This window comes from Callionymus lyra, unplaced genomic scaffold (genome assembly GCF_982586985.1).
Source record: "Callionymus lyra unplaced genomic scaffold, fCalLyr1.hap1.1 HAP1_SCAFFOLD_73, whole genome shotgun sequence".
In the NCBI taxonomy this organism is placed as follows: domain Eukaryota; kingdom Metazoa; phylum Chordata; class Actinopteri; order Syngnathiformes; family Callionymidae; genus Callionymus; species Callionymus lyra.
In genome coordinates this window covers 95,001-107,500 of record NW_028258577.1, presented here as the reverse complement: position 1 = coordinate 107,500, position 12,500 = coordinate 95,001, and the positions used below count along the sequence as shown (strand labels likewise).

General features: G+C 61.0%; 1 non-coding gene across 1 annotated transcript; it reads right to left on the bottom strand.

Annotated features, from left to right (window-relative positions):
- Positions 1-8,518: 8,518 nt before the first annotated feature.
- On the bottom strand, positions 8,519-8,637 carry LOC148058534 (5S ribosomal RNA). The gene has a single exon (XR_015709748.1). It is a non-coding gene; the product is annotated as a 5S ribosomal RNA (ribosomal RNA).
- Positions 8,638-12,500: the final 3,863 nt, after the last annotated feature.

The following is a 12,500-nucleotide window of genomic DNA, read 5'->3' as shown; positions in this document are numbered from 1 at the left end:
CAACGCTTGATCGGACCCGCTAAGTCCGGAGGAACCGTCCGCCCGCAATGGGTGGGGGCCCTCCGATGGCGGGTCACGTTGGCAGATCGGTCATCGGTGTAGGTGGTATCACAGTGCGTCCATGACGCGCGAAGGTCGGCTTGAGCCTGAGCTCTTTCCCCGCCGCCTGCGCTGGAGCTCGATACTCTGTCCAAGTATCCTTCGCTCCTATTAACCTCTAGGTGGTTGCGCTCGTGACATCAAAAAGACCACTTTTTGAAGAGCAGTCACACTCGGAAAAAATTTCTTTCGTCAGGCAAAAGAACCAGAGTTCTCCGCGGCCATCCACTCCAACCTTGTCCGACTTTGAGGCACCAGGCTCGGCCACCCTCCGAGCATTTTCCTTCCCTCTCCTGTTATGGTGCCTCCCTATTAACCTCTAGGTGGTTGCGCTCGTGACATCAAAAAGACCACTTTTTGAGGAGCAGTCACACTCGGAAAAAATTTCTTTCGTCAGGCAAAAGAACCAGAGTTCTCCGCGGCCATCCACTCCAACCTTGTCCGACTTTGAGGCACCAGGCTCGGCCACCCTCCGAGCCTTTTCCTTCCCTCTCCTGTTATGGTGCCTCCCTATTAACCTCTAGGTGGTTGCGCTCGTGACATCAAAAAGACCACTTTTTGAGGAGCAGTCACACTCGGAAAAAATTTCTTTCGTCAGGCAAAAGAACCAGAGTTCTCCGCGGCCATCCACTCCAACCTTGTCCGACTTTGAGGCACCAGGCTCGGCCACCCTCCGAGCCTTTTCCTTCCCTCTCCTGTTATGGTGCCTCCCTATTAACCTCTAGGTGGTTGCGCTCGTGACATCAAAAAGACCACTTTTTGAAGAGCAGTCACACTCGGAAAAAATTTCTTTCGTCAGGCAAAAGAACCAGAGTTCTCCGCGGCCATCCACTCCAACCTTGTCCGACTTTGAGGCACCAGGCTCGGCCACCCTCCGAGCCTTTTCCTTCCCTCTCCTGTTATGGTGCCTCCCTATTAACCTCTAGGTGGTTGCGCTCGTGACATCAAAAAGACCACTTTTTGAGGAGCAGTCACACTCGGAAAAAATTTCTTTCGTCAGGCAAAAGAACCAGAGTTCTCCGCGGCCATCCACTCCAACCTTGTCCGACTTTGAGGCACCAGGCTCGGCCACCCTCCGAGCCTTTTCCTTCCCTCTCCTGTTATGGTGCCTCCCTATTAACCTCTAGGTGGTTGCGCTCGTGACATCAAAAAGACCACTTTTTGCAGAGCAGTCACACTCGGAAAAAATTTCTTTCGTCAGGCAAAAGAACCAGAGTTCTCCGCGGCCATCCACTCCAACCTTGTCCGATTTTGAGGCACCAGGCTCGGCCACCCTCCGAGCCTTTTCACTCCCTCTCCTGTTATGGTGCCTCCCTATTAACCTCTAGGTGGTTGCGCTCGTGACATCAAAAAGACCACTTTTTGAGGAGCAGTCACACTCGGAAAAAATTTCTTTCGTCAGGCAAAAGAACCAGAGTTCTCCGCGGCCATCCACTCCAACCTTGTCCGACTTTGAGGCACCAGGCTCGGCCACCCTCCGAGCCTTTTCACTCCCTCTCCTGTTATGGTGCCTCCCTATTAACCTCTAGGTGGTTGCGCTCGTGACATCAAAAAGACCACTTTTTGCAGAGCAGTCACACTCGGAAAAAATTTCTTTCGTCAGGCAAAAGAACCAGAGTTTTCAGCGGTCATCCACTCCAACCTTGTCCGATTTTGAGGCACCAGGCTCGGCCACCCTCCGAGCCTTTTCACTCCCTCTCCTGTTATGGTGCCTCCCTATTAACCTCTAGGTGGTTGCGCTCGTGACATCAAAAAGACCACTTTTTGCAGAGCAGTCACACTCGGAAAAAATTTCTTTCGTCAGGCAAAAGAACCAGAGTTCTCAGCGGTCATCCACTCCAACCTTGTCCGACTTTGAGGCACCAGGCTCGGCCACCCTCCGAGCCTTTTCACTCCCTCTCCTGTTATGGTGCCTCCCTATTAACCTCTAGGTGGTTGCGCTCGTGACATCAAAAAGACCACTTTTTGCAGAGCAGTCACACTCGGAAAAAATTTCTTTCGTCTGGCAAAAGAACCAGAGTTTTCAGCGGTCATCCACTCCAACCTTGTCCGATTTTGAGGCACCAGGCTCGGCCACCGTCCGAGCCTTTTCACTCCCTCTCCTGTTATGGTGCCTCCCTATTAACCTCTAGGTGGTTGCGCTCGTGACATCAAAAAGACCACTTTTTGCAGAGCAGTCACACTCGGAAAAAATTTCTTTCGTCTGGCAAAAGAACCAGAGTGTTCAGCGGTCATCCACTCCAACCTTGTCCGATTTTGAGGCACCAGGCTCGGCCACCCTCCGAGCCTTTTCACTCCCTCTCCTGTTATGGTGCCTCCCTATTAACCTCTAGGTGGTTGCGCTCGTGACATCAAAAAGACCACTTTTTTCAGAGCAGTCACACTCGGGAAAAATTTCTTTCGTCTGGCAAAAGAACCAGAGTTTTCAGCGGTCATCCACTCCAACCTTGTCCGATTTTGAGGCACCAGGCTCGGCCACCCTCCGAGCCTTTTCACTCCCTCTCCTGTTATGGTGCCTCCCTATTAACCTCTAGGTGGTTGCGCTCGTGACATCAAAAATACCACTTTTTGCAGAGCAGTCACACTCGGAAAAAATTTCTTTCGTCTGGCAAAAGAACCAGAGTTTTCAGCGGTCATCCACTCCAACCTTGTCCGATTTTGAGGCACCAGGCTCGGCCACCCTCCGAGCCTTTTCACTCCCTCTCCTGTTATGGTGCCTCCCTATTAACCTCTAGGTGGTTGCGCTCGTGACATCAAAAAGACCACTTTTTGCAGAGCAGTCACACTCGGGAAAAATTTCTTTCGTCTGGCAAAAGAACCAGAGTTTTCAGCGGTCATCCACTCCAACCTTGTCCGATTTTGAGGCACCAGGCTCGGCCACCGTCCGAGCCTTTTCACTCCCTCTCCTGTTATGGTGCCTCCCTATTAACCTCTAGGTGGTTGCGCTCGTGACATCAAAAAGACCACTTTTTTCAGAGCAGTCACACTCGGGAAAAATTTCTTTCGTCTGGCAAAAGAACCAGAGTTATCAGCGGTCATCCACTCCAACCTTGTCCGACGTTGAGGCACCGATGTCGGCCAAGTTCTGAGCGTTCCACCGCCGAATGCCACTGGTCCTCAACACAGCGGACTTCCAATCCAACCTTGTCCGACTTTGAGGCACCGAAGTCGGCCTCAGCCCGAGCCTTCCCCCGCCGACCTCACTGGAGCCCGCCATCCAGGGACCGGCGGAGGTCGCCCGCATGACCGCGGCAAAGTGTCTCAAAGTCGGGCACGACCGCTCGAGTCACCCGCCAACCCGGTCCGGGGCACCTCCAGGGACCGGCGGAGGTCGCCCGCATGACCGCGGCAAAGTGTCTCAAAGTCGGGCATGACCGCTCGAGTCACCCGCCAACCCGGTCCGGGGCACCTCCAGGGACCGGCGGAGGACGCCCGCATGACCGCGACAAAGTGTCTCAAAGTCGGGCACGACCGCTCGAGTCACCCGCCAACCCGGTCCGGGGCACCTCCAGGGACCGGCGGAGGACGCCCGCATGACCGCGACAAAGTGTCTCAAAGTCGGGCACGACCGCTCGAGTCACCCGCCAACCCGGTCCGGGGCACCTCCAGGGACCGGCGGAGGACGCCCGCATGACCGCGACAAAGTGTCTCAAAGTCGGGCACGACCGCTCGAGTCACCCGCCAACCCGGTCCGGGGCACCTCCAGGGACCGGCGGAGGACGCCCGCATGACCGCGACAAAGTGTCTCAAAGTCGGGCAGGACCGCTCGAGTCACCCGCCAACCCGGTCCGGGGCACCTCCAGGGACCGGCGGAGGACGCCCGCATGACCGCGACAAAGTGTCTCAAAGTCGGGCACGACCGCTCGAGTCACCCGCCAACCCGGTCCGGGGCACCTCCAGGGACCGGCGGAGGACGCCCGCATGACCGCGACAAAGTGTCTCAAAGTCGGTCATGACCGTTCGAGTCACCCGCCAACCCGGTCCGGGGCACCTCCAGGGACCGGCGGAGGAGGCCCGCATGACCGCGACAAAGTGTCTCAAAGTCGGGCACAACCGCTCGAGTCACCCGCCAACCCGGTCCGGGGCACCTCCAGGGACCGGCGGAGGACGCCCGCATGACCGCGACAAAGTGTCTCAAAGTCGGGCACGACCGCTCGAGTCACCCGCCAACCCGGTCCGGGGCACCTCCAGGGACCGGCGGAGGACGCCCGCATGACCGCGACAAAGTGTCTCAAAGTCGGGCATGACCGCTCGAGTCACCCGCCAACCCGGTCCGGGGCACCTCCAGGGACCGGCGGAGGACGCCCGCATGACCGCGACAAAGTGTCTCAAAGTCGGGCATGACTGCTCGAGTCACCCGCCAACCCGGTCCGGGGCACCTCCAGGGACCGGCGGAGGACGCCCGCATGACCGCGACAAAGTGTCTCAAAGTCGGGCACGACCGCTCGAGTCACCCGCCAACCCGGTCCGGGGCACCTCCAGGGACCGGCGGAGGACGCCCGCATGACCGCGACAAAGTGTCTCAAAGTCGGGCACGACCGCTCGAGTCACCCGCCAACCCGGTCCGGGGCACCTCCAGGGACCGGCGGAGGTCGCCCGCATGACCGCGACAAAGTGTCTCAAAGTCGGGCATGACCGCTCGAGTCACCCGCCAACCCGGTCCGGGGCACCTCCGGGGACCGGCGGAGGACGCCCGCATGACCGCGACAAAGGGTCTCAAAGTCGGGCAGGACCGCTCGAGTCACCCGCCAACCCGGTCCGGGGCACCTCCGGGGAGCAGTGGAGGTCGCTCGCATGACCGCGACAAAGTGTCTCAAAGTCGGGCATGACCGCTCGAGTCGCCCGCCATCCCGGTCCGGAGCTCAACACTTTGTCGTTTTTTCCACTCCCTCCCCATTAACCTCTAGGTGGTTGCGCTCGTGACATCAAAAAGACCACTTTTTGCAGAGCAGTCACACTCGGAAAAAATTCGTTTCGTCTGGCAAAAGAACCAGAGTTCTCAGCGGGCTTCCAGTCCAACCTTGTCCGATTTTGAGGCACCAGGCTCGGCCACAGTCCGAGCCCATTCACTCCCTCCCCTGTTGTACTCGCTCCCTATTAACCTCTAGGTGGTTGCGCTCGTGACATCAAAAAGACCACTTTTTGAGGAGCAGTCACACTTAGGAAAAATCCGTTTGCGCTCACACCATCCCTCCCCATTAACCTCTAGGTGGTTGCGCTCGTGACATCAAAAAGACCACTTTTTGAGGAGCAGTCACACTTAGGAAAAATCCGTTTGCGCTCACACCATCCCTCCCCATTAACCTCTAGGTGGTTGCGCTCGTGACATCAAAAAGACCACTTTTTGAGGAGCAGTCAGACACCGAGGTTTTCTGGATTTATGTCCGTTTTCCTGGTTCTCTGACTCGGGCACCTTGTGACCGACATCCCCCCCTTCCCTGGTTCTATTTTGCCGATACTTTGGTGAGTTTTCTACCCGCAAACCAAGCCCCCCAAGCCCGCCGCCTGGTGGGGGAGCATGCCGCCTGGCCCGGTTCTATTTTAGGTCACTTTGGTGAGTTTTCTACCCGCAAACCAAGCCCCCCAAGCCCGCCGCCTGGTGGGGGAAGAGGCCCCCTGGTCCCGGTTCTATTTTAGGACACTTTGGTGAGTTTTCTACCCGCAAACCAAGCCCCCCAAGCCCGCCGCCTGGTGGGGGAAGATGCCCCCTGGTCCCGGTTCTATTTTAGGACACTTTGGTGAGTTTTCTACCCGCAAACCAAGCCCCCCAAGCCCGCCGCCTGGTGGGGGAAGATGCCCCCTGGTCCCGGTTCTATTTTAGGACACTTTGGTGAGTTTTCTACCCGCAAACCAAGCCCCCCAAGCCCGCCGCCTGGTGGGGGAACATGCCCCCTGGTCCCGGTTCTATTTTAGGACACTTTGGTGAGTTTTCTACCCGCAAACCAAGCCCCCCAAGCCCGCCGCCTGGTGGGGGAACATGCCGCCTAGCCCGGTTCTATTTTAGGTCACTTTGGTGAGTTTTCTACCCGCAAACCAAGCCCCCCAAGCCCGCCGCCTGGTGGGGGAAGAGGCCCCCTGGTCCCGGTTCTATTTTAGGACACTTTGGTGAGTTTTCTACCCGCAAACCAAGCCCCCCAAGCCCGCCGCCTGGTGGGGGAACATGCCCCCTGGTCCTGGTTCTATTTTAGGACACTTTGGTGAGTTTTCTACCCGCAAACCAAGCCCCCCAAGCCCGCCGCCTGGTGGGGGAGCATGCCCCCTGGTCCCGGTTCTATTTTAGGACACTTTGGTGAGTTTTCTACCCGGAAACCAAGCCCCCCAAGCCCGCCACCTGGTGGGGGAAGAGGCCCCCTGGTCCCGGTTCTATTTTAGGACACTTTGGTGAGTTTTCTACCCACACTGCAGGTCCCCAAATGCCGCCATCTGGTGGGGGAACATGCCGCCTGCACCGGTTCTATTTTAAGTCACTTTGGTGAGTTTTCTGCCCACACTACGGGTCCCCAAATGCCGCCATCTGGTGGGGGAACATGCCGCCTGCACCGGTTCTATTTTAAGTCACTTTGGTGCGTTTTCTGCCCACACTACGGCTCCCCAAATGCCGCCATCTGGTGGGGGAACATGCCGCCTGCACCGGTTCTATTTTAAGTCACTTTGGTGAGTTTTCTGCCCACACTACGGGTCCCCAAATGCCGCCATCTGGTGGGGGAACATGCCGCCTGCACCGGTTCTATTTTAAGTCACTTTGGTGAGTTTTCTGCCCACACTACGGCTCCCCAAATGCCGCCATCTGGTGGGGGAACATGCCGCCTGCACCGGTTCTATTTTAAGTCACTTTGGTGAGTTTTCTGCCCACACTACGGCTCCCCAAATGCCGCCATCTGGTGGGGGAACATGCCGCCTGCACCGGTTCTATTTTAAGTCACTTTGGTGAGTTTTCTACCCACACTACGGGTCCCCAAATGCCGCCATCTGGTGGGGGAACATGCCGCCTGCACCGGTTCTATTTTAAGTCACTTTGGTGAGTTTTCTACCCACACTACGGGTCCCCAAATGCCGCCATCTGGTGGGGGAACATGCCGCCTGCACCGGTTCTATTTTAAGTCACTTTGGTGAGTTTTCTGCCCACACTACGGGTCCCCAAATGCCGCCATCTGGTGGGGGAACATGCCGCCTGCACCGGTTCTATTTTAAGTCACTTTGGTGAGTTTTCTGCCCACACTACGGGTCCCCAAATGCCGCCACCTGGTGGGGGAACTGCCGCCTAGTCCCGGTTCTATTTTAGGTCACTTTTCTCACTTTCTGACCCACAAATAATGCCCCAAATGCCGCCGCCTGGTGGGGGGAACTGCCGCCTAGTCCCGGTTCTATTTTAGGTCACTTTTCTCACTTTCTGACCCACAAATAATGCCCCAAATGCCGCCGCCTGGTGGGGGGAACTGCCGCCTAGTCCCGGTTCTATTTTAGGTCACTTTTCTCACTTTCTGACCCACAAATAATGCCCCAAATGCCGCCGCCTGGTGGGGGGAACTGCCGCCTAGTCCCGGTTCTATTTTAGGTCACTTTTCTCACTTTCTGACCCACAAATAATGCCCCAAATGCCGCCGCCTGGTGGGGGGAACTGCCGCCTAGTCCCGGTTCTATTTTAGGTCACTTTTCTCACTTTCTGACCCACAAATAATGCCCCAAATGCCGCCGCCTGGTGGGGGGAACTGCCGCCTAGTCCCGGTTCTATTTTAGGTCACTTTTCTCACTTTCTGACCCACAAATAATGCCCCAAATGCCGCCGCCTGGTGGGGGGAACTGCCGCCTAGTCCCGGTTCTATTTTAGGTCACTTTTCTCACTTTCTGACCCACAAATAATGCCCCAAATGCCGCCGCCTGGTGGGGGGAACTGCCGCCTAGTCCCGGTTCTATTTTAGGTCACTTTTCTCACTTTCTGACCCACAAATAATGCCCCAAATGCCGCCGCCTGGTGGGGGGAACTGCCGCCTAGTCCCGGTTCTATTTTAGGTCACTTTTCTCACTTTCTGACCCACAAATAATGCCCCAAATGCCGCCGCCTGGTGGGGGGAACTGCCGCCTAGTCCCGGTTCTATTTTAGGTCACTTTTCTCACTTTCTGACCCACAAATAATGCCCCAAATGCCGCCGCCTGGTGGGGGGAACTGCCGCCTAGTCCCGGTTCTATTTTAGGTCACTTTTCTCACTTTCTGACCCACAAATAATGCCCCAAATGCCGCCGCCTGGTGGGGGGAACTGCCGCCTAGTCCCGGTTCTATTTTAGGTCACTTTTCTCACTTTCTTACCCACAAATAATGCCCCAAATGCCGCCGCCTGGTGGGGGGAACTGCCGCCTAGTCCCGGTTCTATTTTAGGTCACTTTTCTCACTTTTCTACCCACAAATAATGGCAAAAAAAAATGCTTACAGCACCCAGTATTCCCAGGCGGTCTCCCATCCAAGTACTAACTGGGCCCGACCCTGCTTGGCTTCCGAGATCAGACGAGATCGGGCTCATTCAGGGTGGTGTGGCCGTAAGCGAGGGAAGCGCTTGTGAAATGCCCCAAAGTGTTGAAAATGTTCCCCAGGCCCCTGGTTCCCCATCCCCGCAGGAGGAGGCTCCCCAGGCCCCCTGGTTCCCCATCCCCGCAGGAGGAGGCTCCCCAGGCCCCCTGGTGCAGGAGGAGGCTCCCCAGGCCCCTGGTTCCCCATCCCCGCAGGAGGAGGCTCCCCAGGCCCCCTGGTTCCCCATCCCCGCAGGAGGAGGCTCCCCAGGCCCCATGGTTCCCCATCACCGCAGGAGGAGGCTCCCCAGGCCCCCTGGTTCCCCATCCCCGCAGGAGGAGGCTCCCCAGGCCCCCTGGTGCAGGAGGAGGCTCCCCAGGCCCCCTGGTTCCCCATCCCCGCAGGAGGAGGCTCCCCAGGCCCCCTGGTTCTCCATGCCCGCAGGAGGAGGCTCCCCAGGCCCCTGGTTCCCCATCCCCGCAGGAGGAGGCTCCCCAGGCCCCCTGGTTCTCCATGCCCGCAGGAGGAGGCTCCCCAGGCCCCCTGGTTCTCCATCCCCGCAGGAGGAGGCTCCCCAGGCCCCCTGGTTCTCCATCCCCGCAGGAGGAGGCTCCCCAGGCCCCCATGTTCTCCATGCCCGCAGGAGGAGGCTCCCCAGGCCCCTTGGTTCTCCATCCCCGCAGGAGTAGGCTCCCCAGGCGCCCTGGTTCTCCATCCCCGCAGGAGGAGGCTCCCCAGGCCCCCTGGTTCTCCATCCCCGCAGGAGGAGGCTCCCCAGGCCCCATGGTTCCCCATCACCGCAGGAGGAGGCTCCCCAGGCCCCCTGGTTCCCCATCCCCGCAGGAGGAGGCTCCCCAGGCCCCCTGGTTCTCCATCCCCGCAGGAGGAGGCTCCCCAGGCCCCCATGTTCTCCATGCCCGCAGGAGGAGGCTCCCCAGGCCCCTTGGTTCTCCATCCCCGCAGGAGGAGGCTCCCCAGGCCCCTGGTTCTCCATCCCCGCAGGAGGAGGCTCCCCAGGCGCCCTGGTTCTCCATCCCCGCAGGAGGAGGCTCCCCAGGCCCCCTGGTTCTCCATGCCCGCAGGAGGAGGCTCCCCAGGCCCCCTGGTTCTCCATCCCCGCAGGAGGAGGCTCCCCAGGCCCCCTGGTTCCCCATCCCCGCAGGAGGAGGCTCCCCAGGCCCCCTGGTTCTCCATGCCCGCAGGAGGAGGCTCCCCAGGCCCCCTGGTTCTCCATCCCCGCAGGAGGAGGCTCCCCAGGCCCCCATGTTCTCCATGCCCGCAGGAGGAGGCTCCCCAGGCCCCTTGGTTCTCCATCCCCGCAGGAGGAGGCTCCCCAGGCCCCTGGTTCCCCATCCCCGCAGGAGGAGGCTCCCCAGGCCCCCTGGTTCTCCATGCCCGCAGGAGGAGGCTCCCCAGGCCCCCTGGTTCTCCATGCCCGCAGGAGGAGGCTCCCCAGGCCCCCTGGTTCTCCATCCCCGCAGGAGGAGGCTCCCCAGGCCCCTGGTTCTCCATGCCCGCAGGAGGAGGCTCCCCAGGCCCCCTGGTTCTCCATGACCGCAGGAGGAGGCTCCCCAGGCCCCCTGGTTCTCCATCCCCGCAGGAGGAGGCTCCCCAGGCCCCCTGGTTCCCCATCCCCGCAGGAGGAGGCTCCCCAGGCCCCCTGGTTCCCCATCCCCGCAGGAGGAGGCTCCCCAGGCGCCCTGGTTCTCCATCCCCGCAGGAGGAGGCTCCCCAGGCCCCCTGGTTCTCCATGCCCGCAGGAGGAGGCTCCCCAGGCCCCCTGGTTCTCCATCCCCGCAGGAGGAGGCTCCCCAGGCCCCCTGGTTCCCCATCCCCGCAGGAGGAGGCTCCCCAGGCCCCCTGGTTCTCCATCCCCGCAGGAGGAGGCTCCCCAGGCCCCCATGTTCTCCATGCCCGCAGGAGGAGGCTCCCCAGGCCCCTTGGTTCCCCATCCCCGCAGGAGGAGGCTCCCCAGGCCCCTGGTTCTCCATCCCCGCAGGAGGAGGCTCCCCAGGCGCCCTGGTTCTCCATCCCCGCAGGAGGAGGCTCCCCAGGCCCCCTGGTTCTCCATGCCCGCAGGAGGAGGCTCCCCAGGCCCCCTGGTTCTCCATCCCCGCAGGAGGAGGCTCCCCAGGCCCCCTGGTTCCCCATCCCCGCAGGAGGAGGCTCCCCAGGCCCCCTGGTTCTCCATGCCCGCAGGAGGAGGCTCCCCAGGCCCCCTGGTTCTCCATCCCCGCAGGAGGAGGCTCCCCAGGCCCCCATGTTCTCCATGCCCGCAGGAGGAGGCTCCCCAGGCCCCTTGGTTCTCCATCCCCGCAGGAGGAGGCTCCCCAGGCCCCTGGTTCCCCATCCCCGCAGGAGGAGGCTCCCCAGGCCCCCTGGTTCTCCATGCCCGCAGGAGGAGGCTCCCCAGGCCCCCTGGTTCTCCATGCCCGCAGGAGGAGGCTCCCCAGGCCCCCTGGTTCTCCATCCCCGCAGGAGGAGGCTCCCCAGGCCCCTGGTTCTCCATGCCCGCAGGAGGAGGCTCCCCAGGCCCCCTGGTTCTCCATGACCGCAGGAGGAGGCTCCCCAGGCCCCCTGGTTCTCCATCCCCGCAGGAGGAGGCTCCCCAGGCCCCCTGGTTCCCCATCCCCGCAGGAGGAGGCTCCCCAGGCCCCCTGGTTCCCCATCCCCGCAGGAGGAGGCTCCCCAGGCGCCCTGGTTCTCCATCCCCGCAGGAGGAGGCTCCCCAGGCCCCCTGGTTCTCCATGCCCGCAGGAGGAGGCTCCCCAGGCCCCCTGGTTCTCCATCCCCGCAGGAGGAGGCTCCCCAGGCCCCCTGGTTCCCCATCCCCGCAGGAGGAGGCTCCCCAGGCCCCCTGGTTCTCCATGCCCGCAGGAGGAGGCTCCCCAGGCCCCCTGGTTCTCCATCCCCGCAGGAGGAGGCTCCCCAGGCCCCCATGTTCTCCATGCCCGCAGGAGGAGGCTCCCCAGGCCCCTTGGTTCTCCATCCCCGCAGGAGGAGGCTCCCCAGGCCCCTGGTTCCCCATCCCCGCAGGAGGAGGCTCCCCAGGCCCCCTGGTTCTCCATGCCCGCAGGAGGAGGCTCCCCAGGCCCCCTGGTTCTCCATGCCCGCAGGAGGAGGCTCCCCAGGCCCCCTGGTTCTCCATCCCCGCAGGAGGAGGCTCCCCAGGCCCCTGGTTCTCCATGCCCGCAGGAGGAGGCTCCCCAGGCCCCCTGGTTCTCCATGACCGCAGGAGGAGGCTCCCCAGGCCCCCTGGTTCTCCATCCCCGCAGGAGGAGGCTCCCCAGGCCCCCTGGTTCCCCATCCCCGCAGGAGGAGGCTCCCCAGGCCCCCTGGTTCCCCATCCCCGCAGGAGGAGGCTCCCCAGGCCCCCTGGTTCTCCATCCCCGCAGGAGGAGGCCCCCCAGGCCCCTGGTTCCCCATCCCCGCAGGAGGAGGCTCCCCAGGCCCCCTGGTTCTCCATGCCCGCAGGAGGAGGCTCCCCAGGCCCCTGGTTGGGAGAGGGGGAAAAAGAGCAAAGTGTTTAAAAATGCCCCAAAGTGTTGAAAATGTTCCCCAGGCCCCTGGTTCCCCATCCCCGCAGGAGGAGGCTCCCCAGGCCCCCTGGTTGGGAGAGGGGGAAAAAGAGCAAAGTGTTTAAAAATGCCCCAAAGTGTTGAAAATGTTCCCCAGGCCCCTGGTTCCCCATCCCCGCAGGAGGAGGCTCCCCAGGCCCCCTGGTTGGGAGAGGGGGAAAAAGAGCAAAGTGTTTAAAAATGCCCCAAAGTGTTGAAAATGTTCCCCAGGCCCCTGGTTCCCCATCCCCGCAGGAGGAGGCTCCCAAGGCCCCCTGGTTGGGAGAGGGGGAAAAAGAGCAAAGTGTTTAAAAATGCCCCAAAGTGTTGAAAATGTTCCC